The 18,854-nt window shown below is 32.7% G+C and overlaps 1 protein-coding gene across 2 annotated transcripts in view; it reads right to left on the reverse strand.

Moving 5' to 3' along the window:
- Positions 1–18,854, reverse strand: part of LOC112904512 — a 78,502-nt gene that overhangs the window by 39,873 nt on the left and 19,775 nt on the right. The window contains exon 1 of one of the 2 annotated variants that reach the window (XM_025974652.1): positions 1,606–1,686. The exons of the other annotated variant lie outside the window; for it this stretch is intronic. The gene's annotated coding sequence lies outside the window, so the exon portion shown is untranslated. Of the gene's footprint in view, positions 1–1,605; positions 1,687–18,854 lie in introns of those variants that run through there. 2 annotated transcript variants of the gene reach the window in all.

The raw sequence follows: 18,854 nt of genomic DNA on the forward strand, positions 1-18,854 counted from the left end.
GTTTTGTCAAGAAATATCGAGCTGGATATGTACAAGACCTATTATTACGTCTAAGATTCGCAAATCTCCCAAGTCTTGTTCTTGGTCTCTTGGTACGAAATCGTAGATTTTGATTTGTCTCTGTTAATCATTCATCATCATCATCCTCATAAGGTCGTCAGTCCTAAGACTTATTGGACCCGCACCTCCACTCTTTCCTATCCTGAGCTAACCTTCGCATTTCCCTAAAACTAGAACAACCCACATCCTTAACAGTAATCTAATCTAGGTCTACCTCTACCCCTCCTAACTCCCGTTTCTGCCTCTAATATGTCTCTGACTAGACCTTCACGCCCGATAAGGTGAATCACCAACTTATCTCGTCTATTTCTTATTGACTTCCACAGAGTCCTCTGTTCTCCTATTCTTTCTAATATTTCTTCTTCTGTTAGTCATTATCACATTAAAAGTAACTCAATTATAAAAGACAAAGACCAAGCCTTTGTTGGTTAAGTCTTAGTCTCAAAAGTCTTGTAAGTCTTGCTCTTGGTCCTGCCTCAGTAGAAAATCGCAAATTTTCATTTCTCACTGTTAATTCCAAATAACAAATAATTTAATTACAAAAGACAAAGGCCAAGGCTTGATTAAGCCTTAGTGTCAAAAATCTCGCAAGTCTTGTTCTTGGTCTCGGCTCAGTACAAACAAAATCGCTAATTTTCATTTCTTCGTGTTAATTCCAAATAACAAATAATTCAATTACAAAAGACAAAGGCTATGACTTCATTAAGCCTTAGTCTCAAAAATCTCGTAAGCACTGTTCTTGATCTCCCTTTTGTCGTATGTAGAATTACGAAGTCGATATTTTCTTCTCTCATTGTATTTTTTTACCAAATTATAAACGATAATAAGGTACAAAAGACAAAGGCTAAAACAATGAGGACTAAGTTATAGTCTCACACATCCCGCAAGTGTTGTTCTTGATCTTTCTTAACCAGGTAGGAACCTTTTACCGTATCTGTACTGGATTACGAAATGGGAAATTTAATTTCCCATTGCTAATTATTACCAAATTATAAATAATAACCACAAAAGGCAATGACCATAATGATTAAGTCTCATAGCCTTGCAAGTCTCGTAGGTCTTGTTCTCACTTAAGTATTTTTTCTCACAGTTGAATTGTTCCCTATCTCTATAATTGACGAAATTGTTAGATAGTCCTGTTGTTACTTCATATATTTAATGGTCTAACAAGTCTTGTCCTTGGTCTTTGGTAAGTACATAGGTACCTTCTGTCGTGTCTTTTCTGGATTATGAATTTAAGAGAAGATTTAATTTCTCATTACCAAATCATAAATAATTATTGCAAAAGCCAAAGAGCAAGATAATAGCGGTTGAGACTTACAGTCTCGCAAGTTTGGTAAGTCTTGTTCTTGTTATTTGTTCAATTGTTACTCCACATATTCAACGGGGCGACGGAATTAGGTGAAAATAATTATCTCATTTGAAAAGAGAAATTGTTGGGAAAATTCGTACAATAAATGAATTAAAACAAAGCCAAGAACGAAAGCAACGGGCTAACGTCAGAGACGGCTTTGTACCTACCCAACTGTATACAAAGATACATACACTTATACTGTTTCAGCCTTGAAAAACATTTCACTTTCTTGTCTAAATTGCCACTGTTATATGTGTTTGTCACTGAATCTGTAACCTACATGTAGCAAAGCGAGTTTAATAAGAGAGACTGCTACAGAAACTGGCTTCATTTCTATTCCACGTATTATAGGGAAAAAAATAAGAAGGAAAAGCCGCAACATTGTTGTACACTGTACCAACTTTAGTGTAGATACTTATCCGCAAAAAGAGAATAATTCGTTATGCTCAGTGTGAGTATTTATTTGTTATTTATTAAATAAATCAGCAGATTAAAAGATGTGCAAAGATTAATTATCTTTAACGCCTTACTTCCTACTAAATTTGTCCTTTTCTTTTAAAATTCTCTTCCTTAATGACTGAGTACCCAGGTAATTGGCTTTTAAGTACGCAATGAGGTAAGACTGGACATAATGACTTAACTTTATGCCGTGAAAGTAAAATTAACTGTGTACACATGAAATTAAGTACTTACGTAGTTTAACAATGTAGAGTTATTGTACAAAATGTACAAAATCAGCTATTAAAGTCGACAAAGACGATGCACAAAAGCAAGAAACTATAGTCCGATGGGTTTCAGTGCTTTTTGATATTGAAATTACTACTTTAGTCGATTATAGGGGGTCAATCTCATGAAAAATAAGCACATAAAGGATAAATATTCGGTGATTGAATAATGTCGATGCGTTGAGTCCATTGATTCTACATTTAGGTTTTGTTACACAATGTTTTCTTGTCGTACGTTGTTAGTTTAATTAAGGGAAACTCTAAAATTTTACTTTATTCTTATTTACAACAATTAAATCGTTGAATTTGCTTCAATTTGCTTCAAAACAGTTCATTAAGTTTTAAAACCATAACCTTTTTTTTACTTATGCTATGAAGAATGCATTATTTAACAAAAACCGAATTGCGATTTTAGAATCTTCTGGCATGCTGTTTTTTACGTTTTAATTATTTATATGTTCGCGGCTACATAATTATATATATTGAACTTTTATGATGTTATTTAAAATTTGCAACGTAAGACTTCGTAGTGTAAAATATCTCGGGATAATAAGACTTAATAGCCTGTTAGTGTAAGGAATAGTTGTACACGTATGGACGTGTCAATAGAAGTTGCTAATGTGCCTTATAATTACACATTCGTAGGTACTCTAAAAAAGGTTTCCTTTCTGCCCGATCGTTGATCTCTTTTTTCGTACATTGGCGATCGAAAATTCGTTATTTATAGACTGGATCTTTATTACGGTGTTTACGTTTATTTACCGCCCCAATGACGTAATTGTATGTGTATCATGAATTTCCTGTTAACTGTCAATTTTATTGCGTCAATAAAACGATCGACAATGATTTAGTTTTACCGTAGTGTAACCCAAGAAAGCAACATTGTTCGTAGGTTGGCACTTGGTAGGTACTGGAAGGTATTGATAGCTTGTCGAATTCTATTTTTATGTAACCAGAACTTTGCACACTTGGAACAATGTAACAAACATTGTTACCACGGTAATCGTAAACCAAATGGCTTTTTATATTGTTCCTAAGCATCGCTTTCGTATTTTTTATTGAATTATCTTTACCATAAATGCTCACTGAAGTTCTGACTCTACAGTCGCTTTAATAAGTTGTGTTAAAACTGCTCGGATAATTTTTTTTGGAACGGTACGTAGCAGAGACCAATGTATTTAGAACGGCATATGACAGCTGTCAAATTTCTGAGGTTAGGTAAGCTTTACAATGCTTTGAGGTATTTTCGTATTATTGAGGGTGGTGGTTCTCTCTCTGCAGTAGGCGATGTTACCCTCTAACAGGAATACCCTATAAAGTCACTAGAACGTTTAGAAAATTTGATGTCTTATGTCTGTAGATGTTATGTTTTTGAGGCTAATGTTTTTACAACGATATATAGCACCTGTCAAATCGCTTAAGTAAAGGACGCGCTTTTGTTTCGTAAATTCCAATTGTACTTAATCTTTCTTTAATTGAAACATCAAGTAGAGCATTCAAACATCAGTAGATACTATAACAGAAAACATTTTTGTTTTTCTAATGACAAATCTGGGTGCAAACTCCTCTAAATTACGTGTATTTATTTAACAACGTGACTAAAATTCATCGTCAATATTGTGGTTTCCTTTCGTTATCGAACGTTGAACTCTCGACGCAGAGAGACATAAATTTAGTACCTCCATTCACACCCACAGTTGACGTTGTCTGTTGTTGATCTTCCATATTTTGCTAGGAACGTAAATTTAAATAACTACACATGTACTTATTTATTTAATCCTGGTAGGCAACGACACGGGTCGTTCATTAACTTAACTGTTTGCTGATTAGATTTAACGGGTATTACGTATCTATGTTCGTATTAGTCAGACGGATTTTCCATTGTTGAAGAGATCATGTATGCTTGGAATGAATCGACAAACATAAAAAGAAGATGTACTGCACTCTTGAGGACGCAATGTGATGTAGAACGCTTGACTAATCTGGATCAGAATTTCGCGAACTTTTTGTAGTATGTACAACACGCCAGTAATATCTACCGCTTTTTTGTCTCAATCGATTGACAGGTAAAAGTTTTTGCGGTGGTCAATATTTAGAATAATTTCGACCGCAGGGGTCACTGGTCTAATAATAAATAGTTTGCCCGATGCAGAAAGAGGTTCTTCGTGAAACCCGTTGCCAATTCCGCATCAGTATTAGGTGCGACTGATTTCATAGGTTTTTAAAATTTCTGTAAAATAACCCATTGACGTTAGCTGGGATTTATGATGATTTACAACTTCTTACTTATATCGAAAAGATATTTGGCAACTGCGAATTCGGTATGTCGCAAAAAGTTTCTATTCAATGATTTCAACATTAAAATTTTCTTGGTAAAATCAAGAACCACGAATTTCTAGAGATCTATAAAGCCTTTATAGAATCTTTGCTTCTTTGATCTTCTTTTTCGGACACTACTCTTTTTGTGACGGGTTAAATGAGCTTCAATATTTTCAATTTCAATTCGAAAGAATCCTGTTTAATTGTACATTATAATGATCTTGAATTATTACGTGTCTCGTAGTTTAAATTATTGTATTTCGAATGTATTTTTCAGAACAATTTTACATTTACATTGGATGTATTTTGCATCTTCTAATTCACTTTTATCGTAGCAACAATTTTTCACATATCTGCTCAATGATTGTCATAAAGAAGGTACGTTTTGGTTCAATTGGTACTTGTTATAAAGTGATACATACTTATTCGACGTTTTTTGTTGGGGTCCCAACCCAGTTTGAAAATTCCTTAAGTTCGAAAAACCGCTAGTTACGATTCCAACAGGTACTATACGTTGTAGCAAGCAAGTACGTGCTGTAAATTCAAATTTGGGAAGGCATTGTCTCTTTGGACACAACCGCCTGTTGACAGGAAGACATACTGTCTTAGACATTAATGTGCTACATGCCTGGAAAATCACATTCGGGTTCATTCAGGTTATTCACCCTAATAATAATGCCTATTTAAACATTAGACTAGCAAATTACCCGTGATACAATCATAAAAAATAAATAAATAAATTTTCTTGCTACCTAAACAAAGAAATGGCCAAAAATTATCATTTTTTTTTTATTTATACAGCATTGGAAAGCGAAAATTATGTTATTCGAACGCATATTAATATTAATTTTGCATTCTATTAATATTATCTCATTTAAAGAATTCTTCAGTCAATGCCGATCAGTTAAAAGCTCCAATTTTTGGTATATCACTTTATAATGATTTACGAGTTCTGTTTCATTGAAGTTTGCCCAAATGTCAAAATTTGAAGATTTATCTCATAATAAACAAAAGAAAAACATTTTCAATGAAACAAATGTTAAGTGTTGCACGCAAAGCGATAGTAATACATCAGATATTAAAAAATGTATCAAAATGAAGGTATTTCTGAAGAAATTACGAAATTGCGGATAGGTGGGGAAGATAGCAGGTGCCTGAATTCTATTGGCTGTCCACACTACGTAGCGGTGACGATTACGTGACGAAGACACGCAACCAATAGAATCCAGGCACCACTCTATAAATACCACTCGTTATACCCTCGTCTGTATTAACATTTTATGCCCCTTCTCTGTAATCCATTGTATATGATTATTATGTCGTATAAATGTGTATAAAATAGGAAAAATGAACGTGTACAAGTAGGCGTTCCTATGACCTTATGCACAAGCCGTCATTGATTAATAAACATTACGTTAGTTGGTGGCATAATCAATGTTTTTAGACACGAATTTAGAACAAGTGTGTCCGTAATTCCACCTGCGCATTGCCATTGTTATGCCACAGCTATGAGACCAAATACATTACAATAATACAAAAGACGATATAACGTAACAGTTAATCGTAACTGCTTGCATTACTAATCGTTAAAAATTCGGTCAACACACTTGTGTTGTGAATTGTTAACCTGGTATTCACAAAGAGGAATAACAATCTCGAGTTGTTTCTTGCACACTATGGGAGTACCCGCTGCCATTCGCATATTTATGAATTGGACCAAATGAATAATTGAACTCAATTTTATTTCACAATACTGGTACTTACTCAATTTATCATCATTTCGGTTTCAAAAGAGCGATTATAGTTCGTTAAAATCGAAACGTACAATTTTATGTATCGGGTTCGTCGCTTGATCTAACGTTGGGGTCTCCGGCTTATTTCTTGTATAATTCGTAAACTAAGAGCTTTACACAAAAACTTTTCAGACGAAAAATCTTCTACCATTCAAGGACTATCCGACTGTGTAAGTAGTATTTTCAGAAATTATGTCTATGAAAGCCAAATTGCATTCTTAGAAAGGTTGTGTGAATTGTTTGACGAATAGCAATTTCGAATTCATACTTGTACACAATACACACTGACATTTATTTAATTATAATAGTTATTATATTTGAATTGTATAAATGATCTTGATTGTCTATGTTGAAGTTTATAATGATCAAATAAATTCTAATTTAGACTTTATACTTTCGGTAATTTATTGGCTAATAATCTATACTGTTTTTATAAAAATATATTAAATCATATTAAAGCGCTATTATTAATGAAAGATTTTGAAAAATAGTGTGATTTTTATTCATGAACTGAGGCAGGGTTCGTAATATATAGATATACTTAAAAGAAAACCTTCTGGTTTGAAAATGTATAGACAGACAGACGACGTATGTCTTGTTGTACCTGCTGCATGATTTTTTAAAGAAGGTGGTATCTTTTTTTTTAATTCGTGATTTAAATGAGAATACCTTAAACCACTACGAACAAAAAATAATAATCCTCTGAAGTCAAAGACACCAATAAATAAAGGAATTTTGTTTGTCCTGTCCAGTTCTTGGAGTTGACCGCGGCATAAAAACAGAACACACCTAAAAATCGCAAATGCCGCAGAAAATAAGACAAATGCCACCCGAATTTATAAATTTATTTACCTTTATAACGTATATTTACAATATGTCAGGCAAATATTTTATATAGATTCACGCTACCATTTATTATTAATACGGTACAGCTTTGGATACTGCATACCTGTAGATATTAACTCTATGTAAATGAAAAAGGATTCTTAACAGTAGGAATGAAATATATTGTTGCAAAAAGTCGAAATTAAATTAATTATTTCGAAACAAAAGAAGTTATTTAATGTTTTAATTGTTGCAACTAGGTTGACAATGACATCTCACAAATAACATGGGTATTTCTTGTTGTCAAAACAATTAGTAATGTCTAAGATATGTGTGTTACTGGATGCAAGTCCAGTTTAAAAAGTTGTTTAAACGATCATCATCATAAGGTCGTCAGTTCTAAGACTGGTTGGACCCGCACCTCCACTCTTTCCTATTCTGAGCTAAACGTCGCTTTTCCCTAAAACTAGAACAACCCACATCCTTAACTATTTACGAACAGTAATATAATCTAGGTCTACCTCCACTCCTCTTAACTCCTGTTTCTGCATCTAATAAGTCTCTGACTAGCCATTTGTGTCTGTTGTTAATTAAAACCCAATATACCAAAAAGCGTCAAAAATTATAACAATTCGACCATACTGATGTACGCTTGTATTTCTTGTTCATGAAACAATGTAAACATAAGAACTACATCGAAATAACAAATAATTTAGTATAGTAATGAATAAATAATATAAATTAGTATAAACGACCTATTTAAATACCTTAGATTGTTTTCGTAGTCATAAAATATCCTTTCAAACATGAGAGATTTAAAAAAAAAGTAATTGACTGTAACATGATTCGTACTCATTGTACAATGTACTTTACGTTCTTTTACCAAGAATTCTTCGTTTGACTCTTGCGAGTGTGTTAGTATCTAAGTAAGTACGAAAGGATGCAACAAATAGCATGTGCTGTAAGACAATGTTCAAGTGTGCACAAGACGTACATATATGAGCACGTGAGCAGCCGGTTTTAGTTCGCCATAAAAGAAGTGAGAGTTTCTTCGATGGCCACCGTTGTGAAGGAACCGATTTTGCCCCGGAGGTGCGTACTTTTCCAGCTTTCCTGAACATGCTACCTGAATACAAATTGCATTTGTCGCTATACGCGATAAATATAATGATACGGCCTCGCTATAGGTACACCTCGACTTTAGAGAAAGAAATAGTTTCCAATAACGTATGGTAATTCACACTACAGCCACGTACGTGTGGGTTGGTTGAAGTACCTAATCCGGATTATATAGGTCGAAATTTCCCGGTTTAGTAGATTCCATTACTGTTTTTATTAATCCAAACTAAGACCATTAAAATAAAGTACTTGATATGATCCAAAATCAAACAGAGTAATAGGAAATTAATACAGATAATTAGTGGCCAGCGAAATTGGTTTTAGTTTTACATTCTTGATCTTAGTCTTACAAAAATGCAAGATAAACACTAAGACAGTCTTCCATCGGATTTATGAGTTAAACTATTTGAAGCAACTTTAACATATTCTTTTCTTTGAACAAAACATTTTTTGTGTTTGAAATTTTTTGTTTGTTTTATTAAATTTTAAATATGAAGATTGGAAAAACTTTGGCGGTTGTTGTAGAACAAACAGAATAGCTCAAAACCCCAACGCCAAAACACGACACTGTAGTTGTCCGAAGCACTTTTCGGTAACAAAGTTACCTTCTTCAGGGACTGAAGTAAACTTTTCAGTCCCTGAAGAAGGTAACTTTGTTACCGAAAAGTGCTTCGGACAACTACAGTGTCGTGTTTTGGCGTTGGGGTTTTGAGCTATTCTGTTTGTTCTATTAAATTTTAACACCAAAGACCAAGATTGAAACTATATCAGCAAAACCAAAACCAAGACTAGAAGTATTGGACCAAAATCAAGACTTTGCTCATCACTTCAAATAATGAATGGTGGAATCGTGGAATTCTGGTTAAACTTTACAAAACCACTGCTATTCTATCTTGGAATTATATTATCTTAAGTCAATTATACTCGTACATATTTCAGTTCAGGCTTAATTTATTTTTGATCAAGTAAATCGCGATTAAAACAAATTTACCCTACGGTTATCTAAAAATGAATTTATTTTTGGTCAATTATTTTTGAACTAGTTATAAGTTTAGGATAACTGTACTTGATTTCGTTAATCTAAGTGTAGCAGCTTCAGTAGAGAATCATCTAAAAATAATGTCGAATCATTTCAAATTTTTAGTGTGTTACGTGTAAAATAGACTAAATTAGACATAGTTACATTATTTTTTGCTGGGTTTTAATGAACAAATCTACAAAATAACGATTTATATTGATCTAGATAAAATTTTAAGCTTACTAGAAAATGTCAACCTCAGAGCGCTTTGTGAGTAGGTATTGTTTATAAAAAGACTGGGCCAAATTTGCAATTAACCAATTAAAAAATTAAAGTATGTCCAACTTTTAATAGTATTTAGAATTAAAACTAATCACTTTTTTTAACACGTAGTTTATATCTTCTATTTTAATGGATTTTAGTAGATCTACAGACAGTGATCAGGGAATTCATTGAATACATCGGGTCAACAAATTCGTAGTTAGTTCTTTTTAACTTTTTAATGTCCTAATCTCTAAGCTTTATCTACACCAATAGAGCAAATGATTAATCTATCTTTGATAAGAAACTTTTAAAATCAAATTTGTTTATTTGTTTATAGAAATCTAAATGATTAATTCTGCTCTACACTGGGTTGACTAAACTAACAACTAAACCAGTGCTAGTTGCTCTATTCTACCAATCTAACAATGGTCATTTTCATTTCAAATAACGACAAGGATTTTCCTTATATTTTTGAGTTTATTAGAATACTTACCTATCTATCTACGTTTTTGCTTTTGTATTTAAGTATTTTCGGGTACTTTGCTATGCACATAATCATATTTAGGTACTCAAATATTCGTAAATGTCGATTGAGCCTGCGGTTTAAACAGGAGAACAACCAAAGAGCCATGTGCGTGCCTCTAGAGGCGTACTAATTCAATAATCTGGTTAACAACTGCGGTCGAACCCATTCGCTTGTGTACGAAATTGTGAAACGCGAACGAGTTATAACGACTCGAGTAATTTGCGTCAATTAAACCTTTTTTTTAACACCAACACCAACAATAACAACAAACTATTAAGGCGGAATCGCGGGAAAGATGTTAAGAAGAAAAAAGTGCCGCTTTAGTTCGTTTTTTCCTAAAGACCTGGCATCGTTGCTGGCGCATTTTTTAACGTCCGCAATTACATGGTAATTCAAGTCATTAATAGATATAGTTTGACTTGTATGTAGACTGCTTTTGGTGGTGGGGGTGGGGTGATCGAAAAAGGGGGTCTGCCCCACCACTGTACCATAAAAGGTTCGTGGCGGTCTAACCCCCATAAGAAGTTATGGGGGTTCAAAGTTAATAAATATGCCAATTCTTATACATTTCTAGGCATGTAAATATTTATATAGTCATTCTTAAACAACATGGACGTACCCAGGGGGGGGGCAAGGGAGGACAGTTGCCCCCCCCTGGGAATCTCGCAGAAAATGTATGAACTCGCCTAATCACTAATCAAAGTGTAAACGGGGCCTTGTATGTTCACTTTTGAATAAAATAGTAGAAGTCGAATTAAATAATTACAATAAATTAAAAATGCATAGTCAAATTTACTTTTATTTATTTAAAGATGTTTGGGAGGTACAATCGGAGACAAGAGTACATAAAATTAGAAATTNCTAAAGTAACGAAAAGTACATATATTATTTAAAGCACGTACCGTTTAGCTATTCATGTTATCAACCTTAATTCCATTAATATTACAAAGTACAGTTAATCGATGCATTCGTTTTTTATCGTCGATTCTAGGCGTTGAAAATATTTCTCTACCTGTAGATGGACATTACGAAATATCATATTTGTGTTTTATATCTAGATATGCAGTAAGATAGGATCGTGTCTGTAATAGGAAACGTGCGGCTGGCATTTATTGACCATCTATAAATAAAAAAAAACAATATTGGACAATCAAATTTCATATCTGCCTTTATTTGGGCTCTGATTTTATTAATAAAGTGTGTTGACCAAGTGAAAGGCTTCATTTTATAATCTAAACCAGGACTAAGTTTCGACATGAAGAATAAAATATCTGAAGAGATGGGCTATTAAAACGCCTTTAAATAATAAAAATTGTGCCAGTTGATTTTGTTCCCAAATATAAAGACTTCTCGGATAAGAACAACAGTAAAATTTGGTATGCAAAGTCATGATACAAAGTTATTCTTTGGTGGACAGAAGACAAGACAAAGACTTGACAAATATTTGATCGATATAACTAATGCTAAGAGCTGAAAGAGTGAGACAAAGGCCACAATTATAAGTCTAAGGTCAAGAGCTGAAAGATTAGACAAAGGATAGTGTTTGATAGGCAAAGTTAAAGTCGAAGGTAAGGATTAAAGCATAACTGATGATTACACATTACACTCCTTTTTATCACATGCATTAAATTCCTGCAGCTAAAAATGTCTATAATAACTAGTACCCACCTACTAGCAAGCAATAAAAATAAGGTGTGCGTACTTACTCGATAGATTCTATAGGCACTTCTGGCTATATAATTAACTGATACATAAGTAGTAACAATTATGTGTTTATTTGTTATAATTAAATAATATTTTATTATAACAAACAGCTCTTTACTTTTGCCATTACTCAAAGAGACTTCTTCAGATTACGATAACGATGTAAATTATATTATATACAAATATGCATTGGTATTATTTAAGTAAACCACCATAAACATATATAAAAATGTACATCAGTTCTATATACAATATTTTTGTCAGATTGTTAACCTATACTCATAACTGCAGAGCTTATAAATGTAACAATTATTAATTTATTACTATTTCAACGCTTTTATTGTTGCTTTTCTGGCCTTTTAATAAAGTTCTTTATCTTTTTAATAAATAGAGATGACCACACGACCCTCTGACCAAACTTTATTTTTTTATGGAATAGATATGTATGTAAATAAACCATTAGGGTACTTTTTATTAAACATTAAATCGATGGTGAATGTTAAAAAGTATATTGAATCCCATTTTCTTTATAGTTGCGAACACTAGTGACTTTAGTTTGTTAAAACCAAAACGCACAATTTTACGTAGATATCGGGTTCGTCGCTTGTTCTCTTGATCTAACGTTGAAGTCTCTCGCTTATTTGTTGCTATAATTCGTAAATTAAAGGCTTTACGCAAAAACTTTTCAGACAAAAATTTTTCTGCCATTTAAGGACTATTCAACTGTGCAAGCAGTATTTTCAAAAATAACGATTAGGTGCCCCAAATTGAATTCCTTTGCTTATATTGCAACTACAATGTATGAAAATGAGTTGTTAGGAGAAATACAGTAGCTAATGTTAATAACAATTAATTATAACAAATTTAAACTTGCAAAAATGTGGACTTTAGTATATACTTTAATTAAGTGATTATTATTAATTATATTATTGACACAATTCAAATACTTATTAAAAAACCTTTCGTCTAACTTGTTTAATATTTACGATTACAAATAAAAATTTAAAGTGAATATTTACCATTAAATGCAAACCTTTTTCGTTCTTGTAGTTTGGTGATATTAGACAATTTTTGATATTTATTATGTATGTATAACTTTGTAAACATAATTTGCCGCTTAATTCTTTCGTAAAACCGTTATTGCTATAGAACTGGTTAAAAAAATTTGACTTTGATGGCTTCCAAAAAGCATTAGTTTAAGTTGAAAGAATTTTGAAAGAAGCTTATCTCTGCTTGGCTTACAAAGCACTTGACAATGATAGTCTACAATACGGCTTTTTTTGCTAAAAGATTTATATATTATGTGTGAATTTCACGTCGATCTTCTACTTCGTTCAAAAATTAAAAACCAAAACCAGGGTTCATGACATTTTTAACTGCATCTAAATGAGTTCATACAGTCTTGTTTCTGGATTTTGTAGAACTTCGACTGTTCTCAGGAATTCTATGGTAACTCTACTTTTATTGCATGCATTAATTTGTAGGGTAGAACTTGAGATTCAAGTTGACGTTAATGGCTGCTAGATAATATGAATTTTTTGACCAATATATTACTGTATATATAAGGTAACTACATTGTGAGAAAAAAAAACTAATCCCATTTTTTGTTACATGTGCTATCACATAAAGGTATTTAGGTAAGTATTATATATGTGTGCATTAGTCGAACTCTTTCGAAATAGTAGTAATAATTCTCATGAGGCCTTTCGTAATGCAACTACTTAAAAAATTCTTTAGACACCTGCTTGGAATCGACATCAAAGTGATGCATCACAATACGGGCGTCTAAAGTAACGAAAAGTACATATATTATTTAAAGCACGTACCGTTTAGCTATTCATGTTATCAACCTTAATTCCATTAATATTACAAAGTACAGTTAATCGATGCATTCATTTTTTATCGTCGATTCTAGGCGTTGAAAATATTTCTCTACCTGTAGATGGACATTACGAAATATCATATTTGTGTTTTATATCTAGATATGCAGTAAGATAGGATCATGTCTATAATAGAAAACGTGCGGCTGGCATTTATTGACCATCTATAAATAAAAAAAAACAATATTGGACAATCAAATTTCATATCTGCCTTTATTTGGGCTCTGATTTTATTAATAAAGTGTGTTGACCAAGTGAAAGGCTTCATTTTATAATCTAAACCAGGACTAAGTTTCGACATGAAGAATAAAATATCTGAAGAGATGGGCTATTAAAAAACCTTTAAATAATAAAAATTGTGCCAGTTGATTTTGTTCCCAAATATAAAGACTTCTCGGATAAGAACAACAGTAAAATTTGGTATGCAAAGTCATGATACAAAGTTATTCTTTGGTAGACAGAAGACAAGACAAAGACTTGACAAATATTTGATCGATATAACTAATGCTAAGAGCTGAAAGAGTGAGACAAAGGCCACAATTATAAGTCTAAGGTCAAGAGCTGAAAGATTAGACAAAGGATAGAGTTTGACAGGCAAAGTTAAAGTCGAAGGTAAGGATTAAAACACAATTAATGATGCTGAGATAAGGGCTTCGAGGATATAAATCTTCAGTAAAATTTAACATACAAGGTCATGGTCAAGAGTTTATATAGAAATCAAAAGAAATATTTGGCAGATAAATGACAAGACGAACACTTGACAAATGAACATGCCAAAATGGTTGATTGGTATAATTAAGGCCAAGAACTGAAAACCTAAGACAAAGGTCAGAATTTGACAGACAAGGCAAGTCAAATTAAAATCGAAATTGAACATGCAAAACCAGAGTTGTAAGTCTAAGGTTAAGAACTGAAAGATTAGACAAAGGTTAGAGTTGTCAGGCAAAGTTAAAGTCGAAGATAAGGATTAAAGCATAACTGATGATGCAGAGATAAGGGCTTCGCCGATATAAATCTTCAGTAAAATTTAACATACAAGGCCATGGTCAAGAGTGTATATAGAAATCAAAAGAAATATTTGGCAGATAAAAGATAAGACGAACACTTGACAAATGAACCTGTAAAAATGGTTGATTGGTATAATTAAGGCCAAGAACTGAAAACCTAAGACAAAGGTCAGAATTTGACAGGCAAGGCAAGGCAAATTAAAATCGAAATTGAACATGCAAAACCAGAGTTGTAAGTCTAAGGTTAAGAATTGAAAGATTAGACAAAGGTTAGAGTTGACAGGCAAAGTTAAAGGCGAAGATAAGGATTAAAGCAGAGATAGCTTCACGGATAAGAATAATAGTAACGTTTGATATGCACTATATATACAAGAGAATTATTTGGCAGGCAAAAGACAAGACGAAGGCTTAACATATCGAACTTTGACAAATATTTGATTAATATAACTAAGACTAAGAGCTAAAACGCTGAGATAATGGCCATAATTTGACAGACAAGACATACATAGGTGACGATTTTATAGGTCAAATTAAAATCGCAATTAAACATACAAGACCAGAGTTATTATAAGTCTAAGGCTAGGAGCTGAAAGATTAGACAAAGGCTACAGTTTTACAGGCAAAGTTAAAGTCGAAGATAAGGATTAAAGCATAACTGATGATGCAGAGATAGCTTCACGGATAAGAATAATAGTAAAGTTTCATATGCAATATATGAACAAGAGAATTATTTGATAGGCAAAAGACAAGACGAAGGCTTAACATATGGAACTGTGACAAATATTTGATTAATATAACTAAGACTAAGAGCTAAAACGCTGCGATAATGGTCAGAATTTGACAGACAAGACGTGGATAGGTGAAGATTCGATAGGTGAAATTAAAATCGAAATTGAACATGCAAAACTAGAGTTATAAGTCTAAGGCTAAGACCTGAAAGATTAGACAAAGGTTACAGTTGACAGGCAAAGTTAAAGTCGAAGATAAGGATTAAAGCATAACTGATGATGCAGAGATAGCTTCACGGATAAGAATAATAGTAAAGATTCATATGCAATATATGAACAAGAGAATTATTTGACAGGCAAAAGACAACACGAAGGCTTAACATATGGAACTGTGACAAATATTTGATTAATATAACTAAGACTAAGAGCTAAAATGCTGAGATAATGGTCAGAATTTGACAGACAAGAGACGTGCATTTGATAGGTCAAATTAAAATCGAAATTGAACATGTAAGACCAGAGTTACAATTCTAAGGCTAAGACCTGAAAGATTAGACAAAGTAGGTACTCTAGTTGTAGATGCCTTTTTCCCGTACGAACCGACTGCTAAATTTACGACATACCGTTAAGTTATGTCTTAATTTTTAGCTTTTTCCAATAAAAAAGTACAGTTAATAATAGTTTGTTCATTATTTGCTTAAAATGGAAACAGAGTACTATGGTCTTCATGACTAATTTGTGCGTGAGTGAATGAATCGGAACAGTCGGTACCATTGACTATTTATTATTCATAGCCGCGTAGATAATCAATTACGATTAGAAATCTATTCGGGTCATTTTCTTCGTTAAAGACACCGTTTTCGTGGCGGCTTTTAATGTTGCCGTTCGTGTTCAAAAATCGATTGAGCCGTAAAAATCGAAGTGTCCCACATGAGGATTTCCTTCACGATCGTCTACAGTCGGCGACAAATTAAATGTCACAAATAATGCACCATTGTAATTTTCGACTGATGTGGATCGAGAACAAAAAGCGATCCCTTATAAGGACAATCAAGTATGATTGATTGAATTAATAAATCATTGAACGGACACAAACAATTGTCAGTTACTTAACCTGACTTAATTAATTTTCCTTAATTGTGAGCTAGCCAAGCGGTTCTTAATTCAATGTTAACCATCTGGAAAAATAATGAGTTAAGATGCCTAGTAAAAGCTTTCTTCTTTTATAGAATAGGCGCTTCAATAAAAAAAATTCCGATACTTTTTATTAAACACTAAATTGAAGGCGAATGTTATTTTTTATAGTTTAGGACGCCTACAGTTCCAAAACACTGATTTTAGTTCGTTAAAATCGAAACGCACAATTTTACGTGTCGGGTTCGTCGCTTGATCTAACGTTGAAGTCTCTCGCTTATTTGTTGCTATAATTCGCAAACTAAAAGCTTTACAGAAAAACTTTTCAGACAAGAAATTTCCTACCATTTAAGAACTATTCAACTGTGCAAGTAGTATTTTCAAAAATAACGATTAGGCAAGTCAAATTGTATTATTTTGCTGGCATGTTCTTGTTACGAAGTATCGAAATGTGTTATTATTTAATGTATGTTTTCTGCTAAGACTTCTAACGACTATTTAACGAAGAAACAGTAAGAAAAAATAATAATTATTAGAAAAAAAGGTTTGGGTAATTAAGTGGCAGGTTGTTAATAATAATAATTGCTTATAATTTTTTAATGTTTAAGTCAATTACTTGATTTGCCTACGGGAAATACAGTGGCTAGTGCTAATAACAATTAGTTACAATATATATGTAGACGTACAAAGATGTTGTACTTTACTATTTAATTTAATTGAATGATTATAATCTATGACACAATGCAAACATTCTTCAAACAAGATTCTTTGTCTAATTTTTATAATTACAAATAATTGAAGTGAATATTTATTTACGAATTAGAACCCTTTTCCTTGTTGTTGTTTTTCCGTGATGTTTTATATTACTTTTTGTGTTAAAAAAAGTTGCAACGTCACCTATTTAATAGGCTAAGATAGGTTAGGTTAGGTTTAATTCTTCGGTCAGGGTAATTACTGCATAAGGGACGAATAATAGGTAACATTTTTTTAATTTCGAATACTGGATCTTTAAATCGAAAAAGATTCTACACGAAGTAAGAACTCTCGTTTATGGTAAGAGATTAAGAAACATTGGCAAGTGTTGCATAAATCTTTAAGTAGGTTTACGGATGCGTCATGTCAGTAAAAATTAAGTATTGCAAATGCAACAGCTTCTACCTACGACTAACGGCGTGGACTTAATTAATATTTATGAACAGTGTATTATTAGGAATTAATTAAAGGGTGTCAATGATTTAAATTAACAGGTGTCGGTCATGCAATCGTAGAAATACTTGAAAATTCTTCCACGTACGAAAGTGATCATCATCCCACGTCTGTTCCGATTTAACGCTATCAACTGTTATCAATAATTGTAAAGGAATCAAATACAACAATAACAAATTTTATTAAAACAAACTATAGTAGTTGAAACTAAAAGAACTGTCAAACTTATGGAAGAAAGCAACATGAGCTCCTTTGACGTAAAATTGTGAATGAAAACTAAGACAAAATGAGGAAAATTTATGGAAAAGTCATTAAATTTTCAAATTTTGACGCCCTCGCGCGTGTAAGTCTAAATCCGTAGCTGATCGCGGTGAATGATGGTAATTGGATGTTTTTTTTTCGTATTATATGCGATCTTTAGCCTCTTCGAAAATACCTATCAGTATCAGTCATGCTCTCTCTGATCCTCGAGAAGGCAAAGAGCCAAACCGGTTCCAAGATCCTGTTTTGGATGTCTAGATTACAATTTTGCAAAAAAAAAGAAAATCAAACAAGTCGAATAATGCACTTTCGTGTTCTGCATAGCGGCATTTAAAATACAAAAACAAGAATTTCTGGATAAAGACACTCCCTCACGGTTAGCAACAGAAATGTAAAAACTGCAACTGGACATCTTTACGAATGTTTTCAACCCCACCGCCCGTTTTTATGTAAATTTCCTTTATATAAAAGTAAAAACAGGAAAAAAAACACGAACGATTCGAATTTTATAGTTATTTAATTGTCCATCGCAGGTGTACGCAGAATATCATATGTTGTTTACCTCCTGAAAAAGTTTTTACATCTTCGCAGTCTTCTTTGTGTAATAAAACACGACGGGCATTTTGATAAGAACTTCTTATTTGTAGGTAAATGTTTTCATAATGGCTTTAAGTTGATTGCAGTTTTTTTACAGACGTTTAGCCATAAAAGGGCTTTCTAACCTTGTAAACATAATCGGTGCGGCTGTCTCCTCTAATAATACAATACTATCGATTAATTAGTAATTAATTAAGAATCGCTAATTTTGACGTGTTTGAGGTGGAACTAAACAATTGCAATAAAATGAGTGGGCTTAAACTCGGAATTCACTCATTGAATAAGGGTTTAAGTTAGATTAAGGTATGGTAGATTAATTAATAATAAACAGTAG

Source organism: Agrilus planipennis, unplaced genomic scaffold (genome assembly GCF_000699045.2).
Source record: "Agrilus planipennis isolate EAB-ADULT unplaced genomic scaffold, Apla_2.0 scaffold197, whole genome shotgun sequence".
In the NCBI taxonomy this organism is placed as follows: Eukaryota; Metazoa; Arthropoda; class Insecta; order Coleoptera; family Buprestidae; genus Agrilus; species Agrilus planipennis.